The sequence below is a fragment of the Antechinus flavipes genome, chromosome 3 (assembly GCF_016432865.1).
Source record: "Antechinus flavipes isolate AdamAnt ecotype Samford, QLD, Australia chromosome 3, AdamAnt_v2, whole genome shotgun sequence".
Taxonomy (NCBI): Eukaryota; Metazoa; Chordata; class Mammalia; order Dasyuromorphia; family Dasyuridae; genus Antechinus; species Antechinus flavipes.
Window position 1 is genome coordinate 576448015 of NC_067400.1, and position 12316 is coordinate 576460330.

The 12316-nt window shown below is 48.2% G+C and overlaps 1 protein-coding gene across 3 annotated transcripts in view; it reads left to right on the top strand.

Moving 5' to 3' along the window:
* AHDC1 (AT-hook DNA binding motif containing 1) overlaps positions 1-11478 on the top strand; it is an 86830-nt gene extending 75352 nt beyond the window's left edge. For all 3 annotated transcript variants that reach the window (XM_051988067.1, XM_051988070.1, XM_051988069.1), the window contains one exon: positions 10779-11478. The gene's annotated coding sequence lies outside the window, so the exon portion shown is untranslated. The remainder of the gene's footprint in view (positions 1-10778) is intronic.
* The last annotated feature ends 838 nt before the right edge of the window (positions 11479-12316 follow it).

The following is a 12316-nucleotide window of genomic DNA, read 5'->3' on the forward strand; positions in this document are numbered from 1 at the left end:
AGCTCAGAGCTAGGAGCTGGGAGACCTAGGCTTACCTATTAACTTGTTGTGTGGCCACAGGCATAGCACTTTCTTACCCCTGTCCATCTTGAAACTCAGTTTTCTTTTGGATAGAATGAAGAGATTGATCAGAGATGATTTCTAAGGACCCTCCCATCTCTGACATCCTATGTTCTAAGACCCCCTCCTAACTGACATTAAAGGTTCTAAGGGCTCTTACATTCTGTGTCCCAAGGGTCCTCCCATTGTTCTAAGATCCCTCCTAACTCTGACATTCTGGGTTCTAAGAATCTTCCCAGGTCTTGTGTTCTAAGACTCCTTCCAGCTCTGACATTCTGTATTCTAAGGATCTTGCCAGTTCTTAGGCCCTCTCTGCTCTAAGGTTCCCTCTTTCCCACCTTAAAATTCTATGTTCTAAGATCTCTTCCAGTTTTCCTGTTCTATGTTCTGAGGTCCTTCTCAGCTCTGTCTGACATTCCATGTTAATTTGAAGTCAGACTGGACAGTTTCTAAGGTTCTTCTCACTTCTACGTTTGTGTTTTCTCAAGAACCTCCCAACCATAATATTCCATGTTCTAAGATCTCACACAGTTCCAGGAGATGATATTCCAGCTTTGACATTCTCTGTTCTAAGGTCTCTCCTAGCTTTATTAGCTCTGATTATTAATTTATGATCTAGTTGGGGAAACAGGTCTGATAAATCCAGTTTACCTCCCTCCAGAAAGTTTTCCTTGGTTGGATTCTGTTCTCTGATTACTCCCTTCCTCTCTCGGTTCATCCAACAATTATTTTGCTGTGCTGATATGTCCCTTTTCCAGCCTTTAACTCTTTGCATGTGTCCTGTCTTCCCTAAACAGGGAGTCCCCAAGGACAGGGACTCATTCTTGTTCTCCTGTGCACATCCTTGCCTGGTGCAAAATGGGAAATTTTTAAAATGCTCTTAATAATGTTGACTTAACTTGGAAATTTCCCTTTGATATTTGGGAGAGAGGAAAATCTCTCCATTTCAGTCCAGAATCTAGGGTGTAACAAGGATTCAGTTTGGTGGCTAAGTCTGCACACAGCTAAAAGAGAAGACATTTCAGGGGTATGGTTACTAGATTCTTTTGGTATGGTTAGTATAGACACAGTCACCATTGATGGAGAACTGGAAAGAGCCTCAAAGGCCATTTATTCCCATCTTCCACCTCCACCCCTTTGTTTCTGTCTGTAGTAGCCTGCCTTCCTCTTGTAAGAAAGAAGAAATGTTTTGCCTCCTAGAATCCTAGAGCTGAAAGGGACTTTAATCCACAGGACATTAGATCATAGAACATCAGAAAAACCTTAGAACATAGAATGTCTAAGCTGGGAGGAGCCTTAAAATATAGAATGTCAGAGCAGGGAGAAGCTTTAGACCAGGCTTCCTATACATTTTTCACTTGAGATCCCTTTCCCACCTGAGAAATGTTTATGTGACCTCAAGTATCTTGATATATAAAATAGATATGTAAATTAAACATTTACTGATAATAAATCATAACTTCACAACCCTCACATTCATTTATGAGATCCCATATAGAGTTGAGAACCACAGTTTAAAAAGCTGGACTTCAGAACATAGACCATCAGAGCTGGGAGGGCCCTTAGAACACAGAAGGTCAGAGCCGGGAGGGTCCTTAGAACACAGAGTATCAGAGCTGGGAGGACCCTTAGAACACAGAAGGTCAGAGCTGGGAGAGTCCTTAGAACACAGAGTATCAGAGCTGGGAGGACCCTTAGAACATAAAATATCAGAGCTGGGAGGGTCCTTAGAACATAGAATATCAGGGCTGAGAGGACCCTTAGAACCTAGAATATCTGAGCAGAGAGGGGTTTTAGAATACAGAATGTCAGAGGTGGGCAGAATCTTAGAATCTGGAATTGTCAGAAAGAGGAAAACATCAGTGCAGAGAGGGATCATAGAACATGGAATATGAGAGCTAAAAAGAATCTTTGACCCTAGAGTGTCAGAACTGGGAAGGCCCTTAGAATACAAAATGTCAGAACAAAGTCCTTGGAACACAGAATATCGAGTTAGCATCCATTTTAGGACATAGTGCCAGAGCCAGGAGGGGCTTTAGGATACAGACTGTTCAATCTGAGGGGGCCTTGAAACAAAGAATTTAGAGCTGCAAACATGGAATTTTAGAGCTGGGAAGACCCTTAGAATACAGAATTTCATGCCTACCTCCTGACAGAAGTCATAAACTCTGTGTGCAGACTGAGAGTTTTGGGGGGCATGTCTGGTAAAGGGAATTTGCTTTGCCTGATTACATTTAATTGTAATAGGGATGTGATTTTTCTTACTTTCTCATGGAGAAGAAGGGGGGGAAGAGAAGGAAGATGTTTTAAAAATAAGATTTCGTTTTTTAAAAGAATATGGCATGTTGGAGCTGAAAGGTACCTAGAAAATGGATTCTTGAGATTCCAAGAACATTAGAATATTGGACCTGAGAATTTCCTTAGAACACAAGACGGATGGAGCTGAGAGGGTTCTTAAGGACTCATCTGGGTTTTACTTCCTCATTTTACATATTAAGTGAGCTCAGAAAGAACCAAAGACTGATGGGACCACAGATCTGAAGCTGTAAGGGATGTGGGGTAGAGGAGGAAGGAAGGAACGAGAAGAGAATAAGCATTTGCAAAGCACCTGTAAGGTACCAGGCATTGTGCTAAGCAATTTTTATGAGTATTATCTCATTTGATCTTCACAACAATTGGGGATGGGGAGGGAGGGTTGGTACTATTATGAGCTCCATTTTACATTTAGGGAAACTGAGATAGGCAGAAGTAAAGTGACTTGCCTAGATTTGCACAGCTAGTAAGTGTCTGAAGCCAAATTTGAACTCAAGATAGTGTGATTCCAAGTGTCCCTGGGCAATATCTTAGAGGCCAAATTGATTAGCCTAAAACAGCCATCATTAGGAAGATGAACCCAAAGTCACTAGGAGTACTTCCTGAACTCTAAACGGATGACTTTTGCATTTCCTGGTTGGGTGAGGTAAAGTCAGAAGCCTTCAGTTCAGATTCCAGTGCTCGTTCTCACCATCTGTGTGAACTTCTCTGAGACTCATGCTACTTCAGTTGTCAAATAGATTTACTGGTACTTGTATGCAGTGAGAGCTTGTCAAGTCATTCAGCATTTATTAGGCATTTAGTGTGTGCCAGACATGGTATTAAGCACTGGTAATACAAGATAAACCTGCCCTCAAGAAGCTTATATTCTAGTAGGAGATGACACCCATAAAAGGGAGGAGGAAAAGGTACCCAGGTGGGGGGGCCATCTTGAGAAAGATCAGAGATGGAGGAGAGCAAGAGAGAAGCAAACATGACTAGTTACTTCTTCAAAATGGAGCTTCTGGGAATGAGAAGAAGGGGCGAAGGAGCCAAGGGATCTTCTAGGGAAAGAAGGCCACCAGGGGTAGTGGAGAGAGAAAGTTAGCAGAGCCAGGAGGGAGACGATGGACGCCTCCTCGTTGCTCTTTGCATGGGCTCTCTTCTGGCCATGGGGCGAGTGCCTCCCATCCCCTCCGAGAAGACAAGACTTGTGGGAAGGGCCTGCTGGTTACAAATATAAAGGACAGTCCTGACCTTCACGGAATTCCTAGTTCAGAGAGGGACACAGAGAAAGCTGGCCCTTGTCTGGAGGGTGGGAACGATGTTCTTGTTTGTTTTGGTAGCCCCCAATCCCTGGCTCACAGGAGACACTCAAGTTTCATTCACATTTGTTGGATAGCATCGAATCAATAACCAATTGTGTGGGTCTGTCTGGCCTGGGAGGAGGGATGGAGAGTTAAGAGGGAGAAGCATGGGAAGAAGGGGGCTATCACTACGGATGGGGGTGGTCAAGGAAGACTTCCTGGAGGAGGGAGATTGGAGCCTGGCTTTGAAGCATTTTGGATGAATGGCCAAGAATGCAAGTCACCCAAATAGTGAGATGAAATACAGAAGCAGGGAACAACTTTTTTTTGGAGGCATTTGGGGTGAAGTGATTTGCCTAGGCTCACGCAGCTAATGAGTGTAAAGTGTCCGCGGATTTGAACTCACATCCTCTTGACTCCAGGACTGGTGTTGTCTTGGTCTGTGTCTTGCCACCAGACTCAGAGGGCTCTGGAGGGAAAGTGAGGCCGGTGACCTTGCGCAGCCCTCCCACACTTCAGTCCACTTCACTTGCCTGTCATGGCATCCCCTCCCTGACGTCAGGGTCCTCTTTGAGAATGAAGGGCAAACAACAACAGTCATCTGGCTGCCGCTGAAAAACAGAAGTAGGGAGGAACCTTTTCTGTTTACAGAACAATAAACCAGTTTGACCAGAGAAGAGAGGAGGGATATGGATGGGAGGGGATAAAAATGGGAAAGAGGCAGGTAGCAGGTCTTTAGTGCCAGGACACAAAAGCTTGACTTTTTTCTATAGGAAATGGGGAGCTACTGAAGGTTCTAGAGTAGTGATGTGATTAGAACTGCATAGAAGGAAGATCTGTCCATGGAGAGGATGGAGCGTATCAAGAAGAGACGAGGGAAAAGATAACGATGACCTGTACTGGGATGATGTAGGCAGCTGGCTTGGGGTCAGGAAGCCTTGAGTTCAAATGTGGTCTGAGACACTCGCGATGTTCATCCTGTCTGCCTCAGTTTCCTCATCTGTCAGATGAGCTAAAGAAGGAAGTGGCCAGCCACTCTGTATCTTGGCCAAGAAAAGTCCAACTGGGGTGAGACGGGACTGAACAGCAATACTAGGGTGGGGACAGATGCAGAGTGATTACAGAAGACTTGGTGATCAGCTGGATGGCAAGAGAAGAGAAAATGGGTTACTCTGAGAAGCTTTTAAATCTGAATAAGAGACAGTGGGGTGGGGTGAGTCATAGAATGCTGAACTTGGGGTCTGGGAGTTCTAACTCAAACTCTGCCCCAGAGAGAGCTGGGTGACTTAGGCAAACCCCTTTGCCTCTCCCCCAGAAAGCGGCTAGCAGGTTTCCTCTGCAAAATGATAATAGCCTCAACCTCATAGGGTTATTGTAAGGATCAGATGAGATAATGTATGGAAAGTGTTTTGCAGACATAAAATTGCCATATAAATGTCAATTTTTATTATTATCATCATTGTTATTAATTTGACTCAAAGGAGGATGGTGTCAATCAATCCAGAAGCATTTTTAAGTCTGTGCTATAACGCCAAGCACCGTGCTAGTTTTCTGGGGTTACAGAGACAGAAACCTAGACAGCGCCTGCCCTCGAGGGGCTTATGTTCTTATCCTGAAATATCCGGGGCTACGTGAATAACAGGGTCAGGACGGCACTAACTACTTAGAAAATCAGGAGGGCCCCCTTAAAGATACGTCGGCTCTCTCTCTCGGACCGCAGTTTTACGAGGAAGTTAGCCCAGATGGGTCAGGAACCTCTTGGTCTGGAACTCTGAAGACAAAGGACAAACAGTCCAGTGAGGAAGACAGATAGCCTGAGGAGACCAATTTGGATGCTCAGGAAACCCAACAGAATCGGGGAAGTTGAGAGGAGGAGAAGGCTGGGTGGGTGGGAGCTCAGTGACTGGTTCCATTTGGGATAGAGATGGAACGTCCAGGGGTGAGATGTGCAGAAACAGTTGGCTGTGCGGGAGGAAAGTTTAGGATAGAAGTTCGGCCTGGGGATAGAGATTTGAAGGTCATCCCCATGGTGGGAATGTACCGAACGCTAACAATACAGAGAAAGGCAAAAACTTGGCCTTTGCTCTCAAGGAGCTCAATGCGAACAAGTAGGTACAGACTACATGGAGGATGTGTTGGAAATGGTGGATGTGTTGGAAAGAATCCACAAAGGGAAGGCACTGGCTTTTCCAAGGTCCAGGAACATTTCCTGGTAGAATTTTACTTGGAGGAAGTCAGACAAATAGAGGAGTTAGCTGTCTGCTGGGCTGGAAGGTCTGATCCAGGCAGAGATCCCAATACAGATCATCATTACCTTTTCCCTCGTCTCTTCTTGATATGGACAGGTCTTCCTTCTCTACAGCTCTACTCACGCCACTACCTTCAATAGCTCCCCATGTCCTACAGAATAAAGAACGAGTTTCTTTACCCCGGCTTTGAAGACCTGCTTCCCAGGCAGGCAGGTCTAATGGAGGCAGCTGTTGGGATGAGGTCAGTGGCCGTCTGAAAGGGCACAAAGGGAGGAAAAAGGCTCAAGAGCCAGTCTTTGGGGGACAGGAAATTGAGAGAAGCTGACGGAGGACACCCATGAGAGCCCAGAGAACTGGGAGAAGATGCAGGCCATTGGAGCCATCATGGAAGAAAGATGAGGGCCCAGTTTCTTAACTAGGGCAGGATTTTATCCCCAGGGTGCTGGCAGCCCAAGGGAGCCGAGCATCCAGAGGCCGGGGATAATGAGCCTCCCCCACCCCGCTGCACCCCTTCCTGCCTGGCCCGCCCTCCCCGGTCCCCCAGAGCGCTCCCCACCCCCACCCCCACGGGACTTCTCCTTCTGCTTGTGCCGAGCGCCCATATGGGGAGCTCGAGGGAGGGAGAGGGTACCAGCTACTGCCTGGGAGCTGAAGGGAGCGGGGAGACAGGGAGGATCACGGGGCGGGTGATTTAGAGCCGGCTGGCAGTCCTAGAGCCACTGAGGATGTTAATTGTGTCCTTGTTGCTGTGTGACCTGAGGAAGCAGCAGATGACTCTGCGGGTGCAGACACAAAGCCGTCCCCCAGCCCGACGACTGGCACCGGCCCCATCGTCCCCTTCCTGAGAGGGCGCCGCTCTAGGGGGCCAGCCTGGCCCGGGGGGTGGCCGGACTGTGGCGGGAAGCTTTCCTCCTTCCCCGGGGGCTGATCCACTCTTCCCCTCCAGCTCCTCCTTCCTGAGTTCTTCCCTCCCACACCCGACGGCGGATGCTGCACTGCAGGCCGACCCTGCCCAGCTGTGCCCAGCTGTGTGCGGAGGAGGGGGCTGGAGGGGGAGGGGGAGCTCCCCCCGGGGCCTGGCGCTGCCAAGATGGGCTTTGGCGGAAGCTGCCTGCTGGGCACTGAGATCACCATGGCGACTGTTTGGAGAGGGACATTGGCAGTGACTACTAGTTGGGAGAAGCAGGGGGAGGCTCCGGGCGACCCCCTCCCTGTCAGGGGCCCAAGGACTGAGTCAGTCTCTGCAGCAGGGAGGGAGGCAGCTGGGTTGGGGGACGCTGACCCCCTTTGGAGGGTTTCTCCCCAGCATCCTTTCCTGTCACCCCCCCACAGTTCCCCCTCCTCTTGTCACCTTAAGGCCCCAGGACTGCCCTGCAGCCCCCTCCCCAGAAGTGGTCCTCCCCTGGCTCTCCTAGCTCAGACGGTGGGCAACACTCCCTGCCCCCCAGCTTCTCTCCCATCCGTGGCCCCAGGGGGGACCTGTTGCCTGGATGCGGCCCTCGTACTGACCCAGAGGCAGCGAGCGCCTCACCTGCCATCTCAGGAGCCCAGCCTTGTTCTCTCCCACCATCATCCCTGCAGGTCCCTGGCAGGCCTAACAGCCAAACAGCCATCCGCATTGCTGAGTGTCCTGGAGACAAAGAAGGGGATGCTGAGCTGAATTTGAATGCGGCTGGGCCAGAGAAGGTGGCGGGAGGAGAGGGGAGCAGACAGCGCGGAGGAGAAGAGGCCCCCCCCCCGCCCCCCGCTCCCGTCCCGTCCCTGCTCCCTGAGTGATGGCTCAGCCCCGGGCCATGCTGGGGCTTTGGCTCCTGTGGCCGCAGTCATGGGTTTAGTGCAGACATGTTCTGGCAGGGTGGGTGAGGCTCCTGGGAGAGGAGCTTCCCATTGTCCTCTGAGCTCTGCTGTCGGGAGAGGAGAGACAGGTTCTGGGCTTGGAGGCGCAGGGGAGAGCCAGGGACCCCGAAGGGGACAGGGCCCGGGGGGGGGGGCAGCAGGGGCTCGGGGAAGGGATCTGGGCCAAGTGAGTGGGATGGGAGCTCAGGTGTGAAGGAGGACTAAGGGGGGTGAATCGGAAATAGGGTTCAGGGAGGAGGATGGGGGCTGAGTGAGTGGGAGAGGGCTCAGAAGATAAACTGATGGGGGAGATAAATAAGAGCTCTGGGAAGGGACCAGGAACAGAACGAGAGAGGTGGGCAAGTTCAGGGAAGAGAATACAAGTTCAGAAAGGAGGACAAAGACCTAGTGAGGTTGCGAGGGAAATGGGGGCTTAGTAGAAGGGTGGGTTAGGACCCTGTGAGAAAGAAGGTCCAGCAATACTCAGGCCTAGCCTCTCAGTGTCCACAGATTTGAAGAGTCAGCCCTTCTCTGAACCTGAAAAGAAGCTTTTCCAAGTCTGGTAGTCAGAGATGAGATTCCCAGGGAACCCAAAACAGACCTTAGGGGGGCATCTGGTGACATTCAATTGTCCCAGGCCTCCACCACCCCCTCATTGGATTGAGTCCAATTTCAGATTGAAATATAAAGGCCAGAGCCCTAAAAGTTTCAGATATTTAGGGCTAAGGAAAAACAAGTGATCAGATCATCTCCAAGGGCAGGAACTCTGTGGGTTTGAGATTTGCTATACCCACTTCCTCAGTTTCTCCTGCATGTTCAGTTCAGAAAATGCTTATTGATCACAATGGAATTGCTCTTCTCTCTTCAGCAAACATTAGGTGCCCACTGTGTACAGAGACTTGCATCAGCCTGGGAAAGATGGAAATTTAGATGAGACCCAGTCCCTACTTTCATAGACCTTAAAGTCTAGTTAGAGAATAAGGCATATATATATATAGGCAAACTTTTTTTTTAAGCACATAAGAATTACAAACTAAATGAGGTCCAAGAAGGGGAAGAATTATTACCTTCTGACAGGGGTCCAGGAGAAGGAGACATCTGACCAAGATTTTATGAAGGACAGAGGTGTTTTCACCCAGGGAGGTTGGGGGGGAAGGGAGAGAGAGGACATTCCAGAATAGGAATGACAGGTGTAGGAAAGGAACAGAGAGTCTGTGGCAGGGTCAGGGAATAGGGTGAGATGGGACAAGAAATAATAGTGCCTAATCATGGAGAGCCTAGAATGCCAGGTGAGGAAATTTGAATTTGATCTTCTAGGCAGCAGAGAGATTGAGCAGAAAAAAGGATAAGAAGGGATGATAAGGGAGCAATATAAGAGTGCAAGAATCTGGGTTCAAATCCCATCTCTTCTGGGTACTTATCTGGGTAACATTGGACAAGTCTCTTTAGCTCCGTGAACCTCACTTTCCATATTGTAAAATAATCCTTAGCAATATAAGAGAAAAGAACACTGACTTTTGATTGAATCCAAGAATCTGGATTCAAATCCCATCTCTTCTGGTCACTTATCTGGGTAACATTGGAACAAGTCTCTTTAGCTCCGTGAACCTCTATTTCTGTATTATACAATGATCCTTAGCAGTATAAGAGAAAAGAGCACTGGCTCTTGAGTCCAACAATCTGGGTTCAAATCCTATCTCTTCTGGGTACTTACCTAGATAACATTGGGCAAGTCTCTTTTTTTTATTTCAATTTTTTTCAATTTATTTTTAATACACATTGCTTTATGAATCATGTTGGGAGAGAAAAATCAGAGCAAAAAGGAAAAACCATGGGAGAGGGGAAAAAAAAAACAGCAAAAAGAAGTGAACACAGCATTTATTGATTTACATTCAATCTTTTTCCTGGATGCAGATGGCATTTTCTGTCCAAAGTCTTTTGGAATTGCCTTGGATGGACAAGACTCTTTAGCTCTGTGAACCTTGAGTTTTCCACATTATAAAATGAGTTGGACTTTATAGTCTTTGAGTCCTTTCTAACCACAGAACAAGGAGCCGGCGATAATGCTGTGTGCTAAGGGGGAAATAAAGACAGGAGAAAGTCTTTGGCTTTGGGGAAAGAGCACTAGATCTGGAGCCTGAAAGAGCGTGTTCAAATCCTGCCTCAGCCACTTATAAACATTTGGGGCTTAGCAGAGAGTCTAGAAAATTGTAGGTACTTAATAAATGCTTATTGACTGGCTGACCATCACTTCCTGGGGTGACTGGACATTCATCTATATACTGAGGAGATGAGAGAAGTGGGTTTTCATAGACAAGAGAATTGCTGGGTGACCTGGAGTTCCTCTCTCTGGGCCTCTGTCTTTTGAGCTGTAAAACAGGGGAAATCATATTTGCTCCTTACATGTATTGGGACAATGCAAAGAAGTAAGATTTTAGTGTGATTTGTAAAGGGCCAAAAAAAAAAAAAAAAAAAAAAACCCTAAACCCAAGGGATTACATTGTATTTATAACAACTAGATGAACGGTTTTCGGTAGTCTGTTTATGTCATCAGTGAGGGGACGGAGTGTGATCAGAGTGGGTGGGATGGCTGGATCAGGTGGCTGCTTGAGGAGGGTTTAGAGATAGGATGGATGAGGTTTGACTGTGGAACCTCAGAGTGTTAGAACATGGAATATGGCGTTCTAAGGGACCCGGAACATGGAATTTCAGGGCTGAAAGGGGCTGGATGATACAGAAGGTCTTCTCTGAGAATACAGGATGTCAAAGACGGTGAAATGGAGAATGTTGGAGTTAGAAGGTTGGCTAACCCAGCTCTCTTGTTTTAGAGAGGAGGCAAGGGGAGAGAGGGCACAGATCTAGGCGAGCTCACCTGGTTCCTTTTCTAGGACAATTCCAGATTAAAGAGGGAAAAAGTAGTTTGCTGTCGCCCAGACTTAGCATTTCCATGGTACGAGTAGGATGTTGCCGTATGGCTGTTCTTAACCTCCAACAGGCCACGAATCTAACCTCCCATCTTGTGTTTCCTCCACAGCTTTCAGAAACCAACGCCAAGATCCCTCCCGTCGTCCCCAACCTCCCGCAGGAGCAACTCACTTCCTCTGCCTCCTCTCCTGACTGCCCCCTATCCTGGAATCCCAAAGCTCCCTCCTCCTTTTCCATGGCCTACCCTGGACCCTGGGAACCCCCTCCCTTTCCCCCCTACACTCCCCCTCCATGCAGAAGCGGAAGGTGAGCTCTTTCTGCACAAAACCAGCAATTGTAAATACTTTTTAAAAATGTACAAAACAAAACAGAACACAGTTTTAGACAAAAAAAAGACAAAAAAAAGAGCGAGCGAGAGATTGCGAGAGCGAGCGAGAGATTGCGAGAGCGAGAGAGGCCGAGCAGTGCCCGAGCAGCTCCTCCAGTATGCACTGAGAAATTTATTTACAGGTCGTTAGAGAGAAAGGAACAATACCCTATTTATTGTATATACTGTTTTATTATAAATTGTGGATTGCATATTGCACCCTGTACATCTGCTGTGGTTCCGTGGTGTGCAAATACGCATGGTGGGGGGTGGGGGGGGCGGTTCTCTAGGGACAGCTTTTCTTTCTGGTTTTTTCACTCCTTTTGGGTTGTTTTCTTTTTTCTGTTGTTGTTGTTGTTTTCTGTTGGCAGGACACACCCAAAGATCCAAATTTGTATTAAAAAAAATTAAATGGAAAAAGCAAAAAAAAAAAAAAAAAAAAGTCAATAATTCTTGTGTTGGCCAAGTGTGGAATGGGGGGAAGTGGTGGGAGGGAGGGATCTGAGGAGTTTTCTTTGGTCACTGGTTCCCCAAAGGGGTTGCCCCCACCCTGTCCCTCATGCCAGCTTCCTGGACTCTCTACCTCCAGAGCATGTGCTAGATTCGCCCTCCCTTCACCACATCCTCATTCCCCAAATACACTGATCCCCTGCCCCAAGGTTTCAGCCCAAGGCCTTCGGGGACCTCCAGCTCCAGCTCCAGAACTGGGTTTGCTGTCCCTTACTCAACATTCATCCAGTAGCTAGTGGCCAAGCACTGACCATGTGTGGGACCCATGCTGGGCCCTCGGGGAATTAGAGATGGTAGCTGCCTGCCCCAGTTTGCAGTCCAATAGGAGGCCCCTTCCAGCCCAGGGACTTGATTTCAGAGTCTCTCCTCCTTCTGGGACTCCTGGGTCATATTTCTCCCGGCTCAGCCAACACAGATCCATCTGGTCTCCAAACCAGCCGAGAACCTCTCGGTCTCTCTTTCCAACCCCACCAGTTTGCCATCCACATAGCCCCAGGCCTCCTCCCCATCCAGGCCACCTGGAAGACGTTGCCCTTCGTTCTCTCCTCTCCCGGATTGTGGCTAGGGGACAGAGAGACTAGACCTTCTCTCTTTATCAGGGATCTAGATTTTTGAGAGCTCTACATCTCGAACTGGAAAGGGCTTCCTTTGGTCCGGTCCCTCATCAGACAAGTGAAAAACCGGGAGCGGACAGAGGTGAAGTGATACAGGGAGTATCTCAGTTAGAATTTGAATCCGGCTTTTGGGACTCTAGAGCTGGTGCTCCTTCT